We start from the raw sequence: 17,372 nt of genomic DNA, 5'->3' as shown, positions 1-17,372 counted from the left end.
TCTCTCTCTCTCTCTCTCTCTCTCTCTCTCTCTCTCTCTTTCCCTCCGTCAGGAAATTACTTGAAATAGTAGCAATACAAATAACTAAATATATGGTGCTTAATAGTTAGAAATCAATTTCATGCATATTATCTCTCTTAATGCTTACAGAGTTCTGTTAAATATCATTGGTAATTTTCTTATTTTCAAGTCAAGGATGCTGGTTCTGTACCACTCTATGACATTTGTCTGATTTAATCAATATTCTCTAATATAAAGGCTGACTTAGCACTTGGTCTACGTTTTACATGTTGTATGTTTGATGTAAAAATTTTGTAGACCTAAGGAGGCATTTCCACAGGCTGCCTGTTACTGTAACAAAATGACTGAAAGGAGAAGACCCTACCTCCATATAAGGAGGAAGCATTTTTTTTTTCTCACAGCTTAGAAGGTCTTTGTCCGTGGTTGGCTGGTCCTGATGCCAGAATGGGGAGTCCACGGAGAGCAAAGCTGTTCACATCATGGTGGCCAGTTACTGAAGAGAAGGCAAATTCAACGTCTCACACTCTCCCTCCAGAACGTGCCCCAGTGATATAAAATCACCCACTTCATAAAGTTTCACTGCATTTAAAACAAGAAGGGGCATCAGGGCTTATTTGAGATGCAAACTCACGCAAAACGTGCGTGTTCCAGTCTGTACTCTACAGAAAACAGAGACCCTGGTGGAGTTAGCAGTGTCCGTGGAAGAGACGTTCACGTGCATGAGTCATGAATGAGTCAGATGGACACAGATGCTTACCTGTCCATCACCTGTCAGTTATAGGGGAGGAAGACGGAAGGAGGGTTGAGCTAAGAATACCTGGGATTGTGATGCACATCTAGTGAGACATTAGTCAATACAGAGGAAGTCCCAGAGGAAAGTTGTCTGCAGCTGACAACTGCACTAGACAGAAAGGTCAGGGCATGAGCACCATGACTTATCTGTCTGCGTTGAGTCTTCCAAACACCCTATGGCTTTGGTGTGAAAGCTGAAGGGAATTCCCCCCTGCACTGTGACTAGAGGCTGTAGCTAGCTGGGGTTCCTTCCTCCCTCCCTCTGTCCTTCTCCCCCTTCCTTCCTTCCTTCCTTCCTTCCTTCCTTCCTTCCTTCCTTCCTTCCTTCCTTCCTTTCTTCCTTTCTTTTAAATTGTGTGTGTGTGTGTGTGTGTGTGTGTGTGTGCGCACGTGCACTACCTTGAAGGCAGGTGTTCAAGTGAGCTAAAGGCAGTGGATTCCCCGGAAGTGGAGTCACAAGAGGTTTTAAGCTTTCCGGTTTGGGTTCTGGGACCTGAGCTTAGGTCCTCTGCCTGCAATATGTACTCTTAACTGCTGGGCCATCACTCCAGCACACCTAACTGCCCTGACTGCAGATGAATGGTAAATGTTCTTGAAGGGAGGGGCAAATGCCATGTTCCCACAGCAGCACAGCATGGAACAGTTATCTCAACACTTTCAATTTAAATGGACCAGTAGGATCTTGTTCCAGATGGCATCTTCTCACTTCCTACTTTGTGACCTGGAGACCTCCTAGGGACTAAATGCCCCAGCCTGAAGATACCAGACTCCTTCCAGAAAGGTTAACAAAAGGACACAGGATTACATCAGGCTGAACAATTAACCTTGAACAGTCTGGCCCAGGCCAACTGTTACAAAACCCAAATGTGTCACCCCATTTTTCATATCCATGGCAGAGTTGGCCGATTGATCACAACATTCTTCCTTATAACTTTCGTAGTCTGCCTCAAAATTATTCTCAACACAGTGATCCAGACAGCCACTACCCATCTATCAATGCTGACACCTGAGATGAAACCAATTTATCATCCTAACACTAGGCAAGTATAGGTCTTTGAGCAGGTGTGTGTGTGTAGTATGTGTGTGTGTGTCTGTACATGTGTGTGAGAGTGCTAGCAAAAGTTTGTTTGATCTTGCTAGAGATGTAATGAAAATGAACACTTGAGTTTGTTGAAAAATAGAGGCTAGGTTTCTTTTAAAAGCAGATTATACATCTGTTTGGAGTCAGAAACAGTGCTATAGTAAGGAATATACACAAAATCAACCACTAGATCACCTACTCATCCATATGTAGCTATCAGTGAGATGATTTAAGACCCTAAAAACCTCAATATTTGCTGACCACAATAGACAAGAGCGTATAGTTTCAGGCTTCTAATTACGAATCCTCGCGATTCAGTTACTGCTTCTTTTGTAGCTGTAGAGTGCTGTCTGTTATTCTAGACCTGCCTGCAGTGCTACAGAAACCCAGCCCCTTCCCCAGGAGCTTCCATTTAAGTCTCATGAACCATTACAGAATCATGTGACTGTCCTTATTTTAAAAATTAATGTAACTCTTTTTTTTTTTATTTTATTTTCCTATCTCTGTGCTAAGAGGCACTTATCCAGGGAGTGTTAGGAGTGGCTTCTAGATAGTTAACTGCTACACAACAGCACTCGGGACTAAAAGACAGACGTAGTTATATCTAGAGAGAAAACGACCCCCAAATAATGTTTTGAAAACAATATTTATTTATTTAGTGTTCATTTTTTGTGCATTGGTGTTTTGCCTGCATTTCTGTCTCTGTCTGTGTGACGGTGGATTCTCTGGAACTGAAATTTCAGTTACACTTGTGAGCTGCCATGTGGATGCTGGGAATTGAACCCCAGTCCTCTGGAAGAGCTGCCAATCCTCTTAACTGCCGGGCCATCTCCTCAGCACACCCTCAGATACTTTTGAGCATGGATGAAAAATATTCTCTGTTCATTCTTCTATTAATCCTTACTTTCTGATTAAAAATGAGCTAAATATAAATACATGCCTCTATGCATTTATTAGACATTATTGGACAAGGATAGATTCTAAAGAGAGATTTTTACAAAAATAAACATCTATTTTGATTTTTCAGTACAGCAATGTTTTAAAATCTAGTCACTGGGTAGTTTTAAGCTGAAACACTGTTAGTGTCTTACTATCCTTCATGTAGTTTACTAAAATGATGTATCACAAATTAAAAGAGAATTTAAAAATTAAACTAATAATGAGTTATACTTAAAATAGCAGAAACTGAAATCTTCATCCCACACTTGACAACGCTCAAAATACGCCACACATTTACTACAATTTATGGACATTCTGAATCATTTCCAGGTCTTTAAGTGAGTCACATACCAAGATGAACAGCCTTTTCATGCTACATGATCTTTTTCATTGAGTACAAAAATTAATAACATGCTCAGTTTAGGCACCATGATCTTTAGCTGCACATGGAAAACTACTAGACAGAAGCGCTTCATCTATACAAAAACTCAAGATATTGTCTCCTAACATTAGCTTCATATAGCTGAAGGAAGGATAGTGTGTGTGTGTGTGTGTGTGTGTGTGTGGTGTGGTGTGTTTACGTTTTGGGTCTATATAAACTGTATCATCAGGATATGTTCGAAGAAAGCAGTGGTTTGAATTGAGTTTTCATTGTGCTTCTATTGGGGAAAGCCCAGGACACGTTTCCTCATCAGACCAGAATACTAACACTAGAGTCTCTTTAAAACTAGCTGTTAAGTGGGGCCATTTATTGGAAATTCCAAAAGTGCCAAGTACATTGGTTCCCCTAAATGTACTTCCAGGAGCAGGAGCCTGAATCAGTTTTCAAAGCTTTTACTCATGGCTACTGTTCTTGTTCATATATATTCTGTACTATATGTGTCTAGAGGTTATAGAAGGATATTTAGCATACTGAAGATACGGAAAGTCTATTTCTTCTGAATATGTATAAAACCTCCAAGCCCCCAAACCATTCTCATTTGTCTGTAATGGAAATTTATGGAGGCAGGTGACTGCCTTCCCTAGGGATTAAGCCCTCCTGGAATTAATTTGAAGCTGGTACCCACGAAGTGTCTAGATACACAACTGTCCAAAAGTTTTCCAGTGTCTCCATCATCCTCTGGCTGGTACTATCCGTTAGCCCAGGAGTGCCATGCTTGTGTGTTGGATGCTTTGCTATTAGTCTTTCAGAATCATTCTATTAGATGATTCATTCTCCATTCACAGGCAACAACTCTTCTTTCTCACCACTTTGGACTGTGTGTGTGTGTGTGTGTGTGTGTGTGTGTGTGTGTGTGTGTGTGTGCAGGGGACTGGCGTGCTACGAGAGGACAGTGAGCACCTCTTCAGTAGCCTCTTCTTCCACCTTTTTTCGAGACAGGGTGTCTCTTTTTGTTGTTCCCCACTGTAAATACCAGCTAGCTGGCCTGCAAGCTTCAGGGAGGGGCTTCTCCACTCCTACGTCAGCACATTGATGTGCGAGGATTACAGATCGATGCTATCACTTGTAGCCTCGCACGGTTCTGAGTATTTGAACTCAAGTCTTCCCACTTGCTCTAAAAGCAAGTGTGCACTCACTAATCTATCCCTCACTTTTCACTTTCATTTTTAAAATCTTGTTTTCCATGGTAACCTTGCATTCAACAAGGACCTTTAACATCTCACCGCTCTTGGCCTTCCTTATTGGACCTAATGGGGTTAAGGATGCTTAGAAAATTCTTCTCAAACAAGGATTTCCAAGGCTAGGAAAGCATTGATGGTGAATGCTACAGAAAGCAGTAATAGGTATTTCAGCATCATTGCTGGCCCATGTAATGTTTCTTTTTCACTGATGGATTCAGTTTTATTTAAAGACAATGGATTCAATTTTAAAGACATTAATCCATAGAGTAAAGTTGGTAAACAGAATGACATATGTAACCAGTCTTCTGTCTTCACAGGTTTATTGGTGGGTTAAAGTGAATGCTGTCCAAACTGTGAGGTGATATTGAAATCTTTCCACAGTTTCACACTGAGACGCAATAATACAGGTCTTTGTTGTGTAGAGCAGAACTGCCAACTCTAAGTTGGATTTCCTGGAAGGTGGGAGAGAGAGGGTCCTGACTCATAGGCGTGTAGCCTCACTCACAGCAGGAGGGTGAGTAGAAGCAAAATTCCTATTAGGGATAGCTTAAATGGGAACACATTTCATTTTGCAGAAAACACCTTCTAGAACTTGCTTAATAGAGGGCACCTTTGCAGTCAATCACTTCACAAAAGTTTCAAATTGGATCAAAAAAGAAGGGGGCACAGGCTAAGGTTGGGGTTACAGGTCGTGTATTACATCTCCAAGTGCCTATATAATTACACTGTGGTGGTTTTTAGTTGAAAGCTTGTAGATCATAAATAGAGGACTCGTTTACTGGTTCTTGTGAAGCATTGTGGGAAGGAGGACACACGGGTGCTGGCACATGCTCCTGCCAAGCATAGGATAACGAACTTTTATGCAGAGGTTTCAGTCACACAAGAGCTACGATACGGAAGGGTCCAAGAGACAACCCGAAGGACGTCAGAATGGGAAAATTTCCAGGCAAACTCGTTTTGGCACACAACAACTGTAGACACTTCGTCAGAGTTTTAAAAGCCACTTCCTCCTTACACTTCACTTCCACTCTGGAAGCCCAGCTGGGCATTTTCCCTGCTGAGTGGGAGGGTAAAGCAGAGCTCAAGATTAGCTCAGGCTTTAGGCAAAACTGTAATGTAGGTTGTGCCCTGTGTGTTGTTTCTGTGCTTTGACCTGTCTGCACCACCAGGCACGTCACCTCTCCTGATAAACCTACCCCACAGAAATAGCTCCCTGCTCTTTAAACAGAGCCCCCGGTATGATTTCTCTCTTTCTCTTGGTGCCATCTAGAAAGTAATGATTCTAATATTTACTTAACTCAGGACCTTGACTTATGGACATTAATGTGTGCTAATATTTCTAGAGTTCCTGTCTTCTAATAGCATTTCTTGAAAATGGTATTTATTTTTTAAAAGATAAATAAACCCAAGATGAGATTGATGGAAAATATTTGTTCCTCTAGGAAGATTCACAACCCCCCCCACCCCACCCCACCCCATCTCCTGGGTTAGAGGCTGCCACCAAAGCTGGCCGGTGAGTGTATCCTGTCAGGCACTTGCCACCCGTCAATGAGATCACTTGGGAAACTGTCCCCTCTTCTAGTTCAGTGGTGAGCCCTGTGTGCAGCCTCATGTGTATTAATGTACACATACCATTATACACTAATTCACGATGGTTAGCTCTTTGATCGATTGCTGAAAGGATCTTAGTAAATACTTTTGAAAAACATGAGAACAATGTTAAAGATCTCAGGAACTATAGGAATATGATGGGTTAGGAGAAAGCCAGATAGCAATTAAAGGCCAGATGGCGTTTCCTGATGTCTCCTACTTAGTTATTTTAGAAGCCTCAAAAGTCTTGCTGATGGACTTCTGAAATTACTGCTCGAAAATAAGAGATTCCAAGAATCCCTTAAGTGTGTCTGAAGTTCTCTCAGCATCAGAGGTAGATGATTAAGGAACATAACCTTGATCTGTTCTGGACATAAGCACTTTCAATACACAGAAAATATTCCTCAAGCGCTCTGGCGTCTCTGTTTTATCCAGTGACAGGGTCTGTGCTTTATAAGTTGAAATAATACTTTTTACCAAAAATGGTGCATAAAACAGAAACAAAAATAAAATATCCCCATGGCCACAACCATCGCCCAAGTCTTCAAGAAGGAAAAGCCAGAGAAAAGCATTTCAGTGGTACCTTAGGAATACAAAATATAGGAGTTTTGGCTCAGTGTACTATAGGTACTATCCCACTGTAAGGACAGTGGTAGGGCTCAGAGAGTTAGGTGAACTTGGAGGAAGTAGATTAGAATACGAGTGGATAAAAACTCAGCCTTCCAGAGCATGGAGGGTAGGCTTGTGGGTTAACACAAGAAGGAAAGGAAACCTGTCCTCTACCAAAGAGGATGCTGTTGACCACTCCCAAGGAGTCCTGGGGAATTCCTAGTGAGGTTTGCAGTTTGTGCAGAGCGTCTCTCCGTAACAGAGGTCAGCAGTGTAAGTGTAGCTAAGGTCTGTGTTGCTAAGTAAATTCCCTTCAGTCACTTTCTGTCCCCACCCTTGTTTTTTTCTTCCTTTTTATCACTTCCTCTATCTTTTTCTCTCTTTGGCTTCTCTCTTGGCTTTTCCAGTGCTTCAGTTGATAACTATCTACGGAAGTGGTATACTACAAATAACATAGTGCATAAAACCAGTCAAAACCTCTTAACGGTAACTCTCTTTCAGTACATGCTTCACACATACACTGTGCAGCCTGCTTTCATGTCAGCTTGACACAGCGAGAGTCATCTGAAAGAAGGGAGCCTCAATTGAGAAAAATTGTTCCATAAGCTCCATCTCGGTAAACAAGGCTGGAGGGAGTTTTCTTATTTAGTGATTGATGGCAGAGGGTCCAACCTATTGTGTGTGTTCAACTCATGGACCAGTGATCTTGCTATGGGGATGGAAGGGATCAGGATGAGCAAGCCATGAGGGACAAGCCAGTAAATAGCACTCCTTCATGGCTTCTTCACCAGTGCGCTCACCTTTGGGTTCCTGCCCTGCCTGAGTTCCTGCCCCGACTTCCCTTGATGATGGACTATGAAGAGGAAGTAAATAAATAAATAAATGTATAAATTTTAAAAAATAATAAAAAGGAAATAAACTCTTTTCTTCCAAAGTGATTTATGTTCATAACATTTTTTATTTTATTTTATTTTTTATGTTTTATTTTTTTGGTTTTTCGAGACAGGGTTTCTCTGTGTAGCTCTGGCTGTCCTGGAACTCACTCTGTAGACCAGGCTGGCCTCAAACTCAGAAATTTGCCTGCCTCTGCCTCCCAAGTGCTGGGATTAAAGGTGTGCGCCACCATGCCTGGCCCAGCATTTTAACACAATAGAAACCCTAATACACACACACACACACACACACACACACACATACACACACACACACACAGATACACCAATCACTTAATTTCCCCTAAGACTTTTACACTCTAGTAATTTCATGTCCGTGTCATTAGAATTAGTAAACAAATTCAGGTTAATCGATCTGACAGTGAAAAATTACTAGAATACAGAGCATGAATTTTAAGTTACACAGTCTGGTTTCAGAGCCTGTACCCCTTTTTTTCTTTTATATCTTGGGAGATAACAGAAACAAAGTAGGTAAAAAACAAATTATTTTTGTGGTGCCAGGGAGTGGAACCCAGGCCTTGATACATGCTAGGCAGAAACTCTACTGGTAAGTCTCATACCCAGCATTCAATGGTGTATTTATTGTTTGCCTTGGATCATAATGACACAATGTTTTCATTATGGTGCACACGTCTCTGCTTGCCTGAGAGCATTGGCGTTAAAACTATAAGATATGCATGAGAAGCCAAAAGCTAAGCATGCAAAGATTTCCATACCAAGCAGCTTCATGCTGCATTTCTTACACTGGTCTGGGCTGTAGACAGAATGCCTACATTTCTGGTCTGGATAGGTCATCCATCCATTGTCAGCATTCTTGAACTGGACTCTAGGTCCCAAGGATTTGGCCTGTTCCTCTACCCTGACATACTTCATGGCTATCTGTGGGCCACTAGCAGCCTGCTTTAGGAACCACTTCAGATCATTTCGCTTCTTTGTCTCCATCTTTGACTTACTCTGAGACCCAGAAGAGGATGAGACGACTGATTAGTATTCTTACTTACAACCCTTAACGTTGATGGGACTAATTGATGAACCAGTAATTTAGAATCCCCATGCATGAGTCAGGCACATTGGCACATGCATATTATCCTAGCACTTGGAAAGCTGAGACAGGAGGATTACCACAAGTTTGAGCCTACTTTTGGCTACATACCATGTACTAGGATTGCCAGGCTACATAACTACATAGCATGATGTTATTTAATAATAATAATAATAATAATAATAACAACAACAACAACAACAGATCAACAAGAAAGAAGACTACATATATGTAAAAGCTATCAAGTCCTTAGAGGTTCACTTAAAAAGGAGATATACAAGGCATTGCTCTGAGAAAGTCTTTGGGAGTGGCAAATAGAAAGTAAAAACATTCTACTCTTTAAAAAACTGATCACAACCCCTTCATTCTGCACAGCACATGATTTAACAGGTGTGTGATTTATTCATTTATTCACAGACTCTCTGAGTAACCATTCCATCACTGCACTATTGTCTGCAGAGCAAAACACATTTACAGCAAACTGCATCAGCTTCATAGAGAAGATGAATTAGCCAATCTCTAGAAATCCTTTGTTTCCCAAAGAAAAAGAAGGTTCACAACACCAAGACAGTGACCCTAAAAAAAGAATTAAACTTTACCTTAGTAAAGTCCTGCCCATTCTAGAACTCTGGGTCATCCATATATCCCACTATAAACAGTGCTTGATGTGAAAGAGAATAAAGTAAAGGCAGTATGTTACTTCTGTTAAAATAGAAGACTGTCTCCAAATGTAACCAACATCACCAGGGCCCTTCTTGGACAAGGCACAGTTGCCTTTCTCAGGTAACTCTTCTGTTTTCTGGGGGCTGGGGGTGTCATTGTTGTGTTTACTTTTGTTGTTGAGGTCTTTTAGAAGTTATACAAGCCTGTCCCAAGTTGCCTGAGCTCCATCTCTGGAATTAGCTTTTCCCTGGTAGATGGGTGTAGTGGCTATTCCTGGTTGTCAACTTGACAATATTTGGAATGAACTACAATCCGGAATTGGAAGGCTCACCAGTGACCCTTATCTGGAGGCTTGGAGATCCTTATCTGGATCTTGGTTTGAAGATCTTGAGCCACAGTGGCTATGGATTCCAGAAGATTGAATCTCCCAGTTTAAGGAACACACCTTTAATCTGGGCTACACCTTTCATCTGGGATTAAAGGTGTGGTGGAACATACCTTTAATCTGGGCTACACCTTCTGCTGGAGACAATATAAGGACATTGGAAGAAGGGAGCTCTAGCTCGAGCTCTTGCTCCTTCGCCTGCTTGCTGCGTGAGACTGAGTAACTGCTAGATCCTTGGACTTCCATTCACAGCTGCGACTGAACAATTGTTGGGAATTGGGCTGCCGACTGTAAGTCATCAATAAATTCCTTTACTATTTAGAGACTATTCATAAGTTCTGTGACTCTAGAGAACCCTGACTAATACAATGGGCAACTAGGCATGTTTTCCAGGTACGTTGGACACTGGTGTACAGCCATAGGAATTAGGTTCCACTGGTTTTCCTTGCATTGCTTAAGGAATAACCCTACACTCCCCTGTGAAATGTGCCCTGCTGACCCTGTGCTCAGCGTATTGCCCAATCGTGCACCAACACAGAAAAACAAGCACTTGTTAGGTCTTCGTTTTGCCCCTCAGCCCCATGATCCAAGAAATAAAACTTTGACTCAGATTATATTCATAAATACCTGGGTCATACAGCGAGGCTCTGCTTTGACTAGATCATAACTAAATATACCCATTTAGTTCAACCTACATTTTGCTGTGTGGCTGGTTACCTGTGCTCAGGTACTATGTGTCCATCTCTTTACCTCTTTTTGGGCTTCTCCCTTCTCTTCATCTCCCTGAATTCTTTTTTTCTCCCAATGTCCCACCTCTATTTCTTATCTGAGCTATAGGCCATAGGCTTCTTAATAGACAGATGAGGCATGCGTACAATGCACAAGATGGTCTCTCTACAGATACTTTGCCTTGTTCCCCTGCCTGTGTACACAGGTATAATGTGTATACCCGTGAGTGGGTGAGGAAAGAGCCACTTATCAGTAGCTGCTTGACTTTAATACATTAGATTGTCCTGATTAAGAAAATCAAAGAGCTGCGTCTGACAGCATTCCCTGTAGCCACAATGTGGTTGGCACAGTGGGAAACCAGGCAATCAATAAGTAAACAGACAGTGTCAGTCTGAAGACCTTTCAGAAAAGCATTTCTGTTCAGGGGAAAAAAAAAAAAACCTTAGCAGTGCTTTCAGTCTCTTTAGATATTTCTCAAGATCTCTGTTATATTCCAGGCAATGCTGTTTTGCCTTTTAAAAAGTACCCCATGCCCCATGCTTGCCTTTGGTAATGACCTAAGCTAGAGACCACTCAATATTCAACCTCTGAGTGTCTCAGCATCGGGGCCTGACCCAAAGAAATTCACATGCAGTAAAATGAGATTTGCTTACCAAGACAGATTCACTTTTTGCTCCCTTCAGCAATCCATCAATCTAATGGGAAAATAAAAGCTCTCATTATAATGGGAATAGACTTCCAGGAGCATGAACTAGTATCAACACTCTGTTTATTAATACCAATTCTATTGCTATACATTTGATGCCAATCCAAATTTGATTTTAATTAAGTTTTCTTGTCATTCCATTATTCTCTCTCTCTTTCTGTCTCTCTTTCTCTCTCTCTCTCTTCCTCAAGATATTATATTTGAGTAGGCTACTGGTGATGATGAGATGTTACTACCAACATTATCAACATCTCAACAAACATTTCTAAAATAGTGTAAACTCTTCTTTCAGCTGAGATTTAGATCAAGGAAAATCTTCTTATTTGATAGTACAACCTGAAAAAGAATATATACCCTTAAATATAACATATAATACTATTAGGATAGATTTTTTTAACATATCTTGCCTGAGTTTATTTGTAAAATCAGCATAGGACACTGGTCATCTGTAAATAGTGTGTGGATAAATGTGTCATAGCAGTCCATCTGTCTTCACACTGGTGGGAGCCTTTTCTATGGGGCCTTCACAGGGGCCTGGGCATCTTTGGGAGCCTAGGTTAGAGCTGAAGCCTGGCCCTTAGCTGGAGCTTTGGCCTCTGCTTTCTTTTGAACCTTGGGCTTTGGTTGGCAGAGCCTTTGACCCTTGGCCATGTAGCTTCGAATCTGTATCCCAAGCTTGAGGTGAGAGATGAAATCCAGATGGCCTAGTTTTCGGCTGGGGCCCTTCGGCAACTTGGGCTTGATGGCCTGAGGCTTCACCAGGGCCTTAATGGCCTCTGCGCATGCGGTCACTGCCTTTGCGTTGTTGGCCTGTATCTTCTTCACTCCTTTCTTGTGTGCTTTCTGGCAAAGTGCATGTTCCTCGGGAACTTGGAGTCAACCCTCTTAAGAGATTCGTATTCTTGTGAGCGGGGTTTCTTGATGCCATTTGTGGGACTGATTGGGTGTGGTGTGGTTCTTGGACTTGACCATGTCTGCATGGTAACCAGCGGCTCCTGCAGTGCCTGGGCCTGGACGAGAAAGAGTTAGAATTTTTGTAACATAGGTGACTTAAAAATAATTAATGGATACATTGCCACAAAATTATTGATATATTACTAGGTAATGTTTATTGTTTATATACATTATATGCTTACATACATTATATAATGTTTAAGCCATTTTAAATATATCTGTCTTCTCAAACATTTGTCATTTGCTTATGGAGAAAACTTTCAAAATTCGTTCTTTCAGCTTTTCAAAATGCACAATATATTACTGTAATCTGTAGTGACTGCATTGTGTATACTAGAGCTTCTTGCTTGTAGATGCAGTTTAGCATATACCAATCCTTCCTTAGCTAATAATGAAACACCGGCTCTCCTCAACACTTGGCCCTGAGTCACTCTTACTGTGAGTTCTCTAAAAGCAGAGATCTGCTCTTATTGAGTGATTGATAAAGTAGTTACCTGGTACTCAGAACTATGCTACAACTTTTAAATGAATCATACCATTTAGAACTCCTAGTACCATTAAAAAACAGTAATGAATGTTCCCTAAGGGAAATTGCATGTAGGATATTTTAGCAATTGTTTTTATCCTGGTTTGCATGACAAGAAAGTACCAATGGTGCACACAAGTACAAGCTATTTAGTTGAGGTTCAATGCTTGGAACAGGTGCAGCACACTGACATTCATTTGTGTAGAGACTTTGAGGTGATTTTAGTCACTTTCAAGAGCCTAGGTACCTTCAAAATGCCAAAAACTGGCACTCCAATGTCTCAGAAACACTTCAAACTCAATCCACTCCAAAGTGAATTCCTATCCTCTCTCTGAACCCACGCTTCTCTTTTATTTGGTTTAGTTTGGTGCCATAGTACCTTGCCATGTAACTCAGACTGGCCTTGAACTTGCAATCCTCCTGCCTTAGCCACTCTTCCCAATCTTCTTAACTCAGTGTTCCAACAGCAGCCATGTAAGTCATCTTCTGTTTGGTGGTATGATCCAGATGTCTAAGCATCGCCACTGGCCTGTTCCAGAGCCTAAACAACAGTGCCTGGATGTTTCTGGTCATTGTCTTAAACCTACAGCTATCTTGGACTCCAGGAATATCATAGATTTCTAGACATTCACTCAGCAAGGGCAGCCATAGATATAAGCAGACTCCTCAAGCAACAAGGGCTTCCACAGGACCACGTTGCTGAACAAGAGCTGAGTTAATAATCAACCAGGCCATGCTTTTAGCAAGAGTGTCTTACCATACTGCCTCTTGCCCAGCCACCATTCTTCCCTGATTTAAACCTCATGCTCATACCAGTAGCACAAAGACAGAATCGGGGTCACTAGACCTTTTTTTATCTATATTATCCAATGTGAGGACATAAAAGAAACCTCTCCCTGCCTCCCACTACTGCTTGTCTCTTTAATGAGTGGGTGGTGGAGCCTAATCTGTTAGGTCTCCTGGAGCGGGGCTTTTGTCTTTGAACACCAGTAACAATACTCAATATCAAGGAACTTAACTGTCTTTTCTAGGTCAAAAATCTACCTTTGACTTTTGAAAGCTACTGCAAATATCCCACTGAAAAGTGTCATTCTGAAGGGCTCATACAATCCCTCTTCTTTTCTCAGTGGCCTTCAGCACATGCCAGCAAGAAGCAGCTGGTCTGGGTCACCATCACCAGGTTCCCAGTTTTCCTGCCTTCACGTTGGGACCTACTTGGCCTATGAGATTCTTTAGACTCTCTTCTTGGTTTACTCTTGGACTTTGTGTCCCCAAAACATTGGTGAGAATGGAGAAATGGGGGGTTGATGAAGATGGAATACTATTGGTGATCTTGCCTGCTGAGTTAATTCCTTCATGTGTGAATATCTGGCCTGAAATCCAAGAGGCCTTGAAGAAAGCACGGAGTAATAGAACCACATGGAAGACACTAGTAGTGATGCTGGTTTTCAGTGTATGTTGGGGAAATGGACAGGAGCCTCTCGTCTCTGAGACGAGCCTAGAAATCTGTGTTTGAATTCAGCCCCATCCCTGTGATACACATGGTCCCTTTATTCCAGGTTGAACTCACACTGGCACAGTTATAGATTTTATTCGAAACAATGCTAACACATATTCTAAAAACAAAACAAAACAAGAAAGAAAACAAAACCTCTCCTCTATATTTCCCCTCTACTTACTTCTTTGGCAGAGCATGCACACATGCCCGACACGGGCTGATCTCTAGGACCCTTCCATGAAGGCATATTAATGAGCATCATTATGTTTTCATTCTAAGATGCACAGAAGAGCAGTTACCTGTTTTTTTCTACAAATTCCCAGAACATCTGTTGACCAACACCTGCTGTTCTCTATAACAGCTGTATGCTAGAGATTGAAATGATTAAAAATATCATATGATGTCAGCCTAGATCACAACTTGCTGCCTGCCAGTCCTGCCAAATGGGTCAGTTGAGATGGAAACCACACACTGGGTAGATGTCTATTAATAATTTGGGGAAGTGTCACAAATTGAAGTTTATGACAATAAAAGGGAGAGGCAAAGGGCAGGGAAGAGACAGTTGGAAGCTACACAGGAGTCTCATTAATTGTTTCATTTTAGATCTCTCATTCTCTCCCCAATATTCTATAAGTATCAAATACTTCCAAAGACATCTTGCTTGCTTGTATTATTTTATTTATTTATTTATTTATTTATTTATTTATTTAGTCTGAGAAAGAATCTTGCTAAGTGTCTCAGGCTGGCTTTGAATTTTTGACAATTCTCTGTCTCAAGCCTACTGAATGCTAGTATTATGAGAATTTCCACCAACTCCTAGATTTCCAAAGACTTTATGAAGATGTTTGAACAAAAGAAGACAAAAGATGATGTTGGAAGAGCCTCAGATTGACTAGTTCACTCTCTGAAGAAACAGAGGCTCAGTGACATGATTAAGCAAAGAAAAGATTGTGTTATCTCTTATTATGTCTTGAACACAAAGCAAAGCTAGAGTTTAGGTTCCAAGTGTAGTTGCTTACTCTTTCTCCACTGCCCAAAGTCATGTAAAGGGCTTCTGGCTTAAGGCATGTTTAAAGACATTGTGTCTAGTTCATGCGTGTTGCCTGTGTTGTTGTCTATGGTAATCTCAGCATGTCTATCAGAGACATTATGAGTACTTGACAATTCTTCAGAAGGCCTGGTAGCTTCCACTTTGGTGCTTCTAAAAACCTAGAACAGACTTCTAAGTATTCATGTAGGTGTACTGAGTGAAATAATATTCTCAAATTCCTGACCATCCAGAACATATGCATGCAACATTATTAGGATTTTTTTTAAAGCTTTTTAAAAAATTGCCACTGGGGTAGATGCATCCAAATCCAATGTGTGGTTTCCTTCTCAGAAGGTAGTCCCAAGACATATGAGAAGAAGGCCTTGTCATGCCACAGACAGATACTGGAAACATCACAACCACAAACAGCCACCAGCAGCTTGGAGCAAGGAAGGGATTTTTTTAGCTAAAGCCTTAAAAAACAAGTCTTAATTTTGGACTTCTAGATTTCAGAACTGTGAGAGCATAGACATCCATTGTTTCACGGCCCACAGTTTGTGGTTCCTCAGGAAATTAGAAGAAAAGCCTTGAAAATGTATAGAAAAATAATAAAGACCAGTTTTTGGTTTGTTTGTTTTTTTTCAGCATCTTTGGGTTAATCTCTCAGATGACTGGAGCCCCACTTCTGTCTGACACAGCCACAAAAGAGACTCTAAGTAAAATAAACAGGACTGGTAAAGGGCTGCAAACACACGAGCATCATGGCATAAGATGTCTTAGATAGTCTTGCTCAGTTGAGCCTCCAGATGATCACAGTTCCAGCTGTCATCATGTGGCACAGAAGAACTATCCCATACAGTGCAATCAACACACTGGATTGTGAACAGTCAAAAAAATGATTGTCTTGATGAGAACAGTTAAGGTTCTAAATGCTGATTCTGAAAATAGGAAGTGGCTATTTGAAGATAGCGTTGGAGGAAACTTGAAACGGGCATGGGGGGGGGGGAGAGTAACAACGTTGTGGGGAAAATAGTGAAAACATAGTGTCAGAGAGCTTTGTAGCCAGTATCAACCATGTTCACAATCAAGGTCAAAGACTCTGGAGAACTCGAATGACCTTACTCTTCAGCTACTGGTAAAGGAGTAGCCTAGAGATGCACAGACTCTCACTTCCTTCTTGCACGTTGAGGAGCAAGTGCAGAGGGTTGGACCACAGGAAGGAAGGAAGCTCTGTAGTAAGGGTGCAGGTGACAGGTTTGGGGAATGGATATGTACCATAGGCAGCATGTGTGGAAATGGTGAGGTTGAGTGGGCAATATATCCTGGTCTTCTTCACAGTGCTCACATTTACCTCCAAAAGTCCTTCATTCTGGAAACCCACAGTACCTGGCAGATGGAATAGTTGGTCACTACAGGAAATCATCCCAGTGATGTGCATTGAGCTTGATTGTGTCATCTATAATGGATGTAGAAATGTCTCCAAACTAGAACGAAATACAAAAATCCTCCAGAGACAAGCATGCATGCCAGAGGCCAACGGGGATCTGAGTCCACTTTTAATAATAATAGCTCTCCACCTGTGACAGGCATGGATGGCTCCACACAGTTTCGAGCACTGCAGAAGGGCAGAAGGTGATAAATAAAATCATGGCTGAGGAAAGGCATAAAAACCACAATGGTACCCCTAAGATCTGGGCTGGAGTATACCGCTTAACAATGGACAAATAAACACAACCTCATCTTCAGATGCAGGTGTAAAGAGAACAAGAGACTGACCAGAAGCTAGGAGATAGAGGGAGGATGGAGGACAGGAGGAGAGAAAAGAACTGTAAGAATTTGTTATGAGGATGTGATCATTGTGAGAGTGATCATTGTATGAGTATTTCTAAGAGAAAGAAGTTATAGATAAAACGAAGCTGTGAAGACGATGGCTGGTGGTTTTAATGGTAGAAGGTATAGAGTCCAAGTCATCTTTATTATAAGCAGGGAAACTTTAAACTGATTTGTGTAATTACTGTGATGGATTTAAGGCATTTGCTATCAGTAATCAAAACTCCTTGGTGACTGGAAGCAAAGAGGGAAATTGTCCCGAGCATTATAGAATAATGCATGGGATGAGGGCAACAAATAGAATTTGTTGAATTTCAGCCTATTAAATGAAAATGGGACTTTTGAAATCAAAAGGGACATTTCTAGGGGGATGAACAAGAAGAACCCTACTTTATTTAATT

This window comes from Mus musculus, chromosome 16, assembly GCF_000001635.26.
Source record: "Mus musculus strain C57BL/6J chromosome 16, GRCm38.p6 C57BL/6J".
In the NCBI taxonomy this organism is placed as follows: Eukaryota; Metazoa; Chordata; class Mammalia; order Rodentia; family Muridae; genus Mus; species Mus musculus.
Note: the sequence above shows the minus strand (reverse complement) of the source record.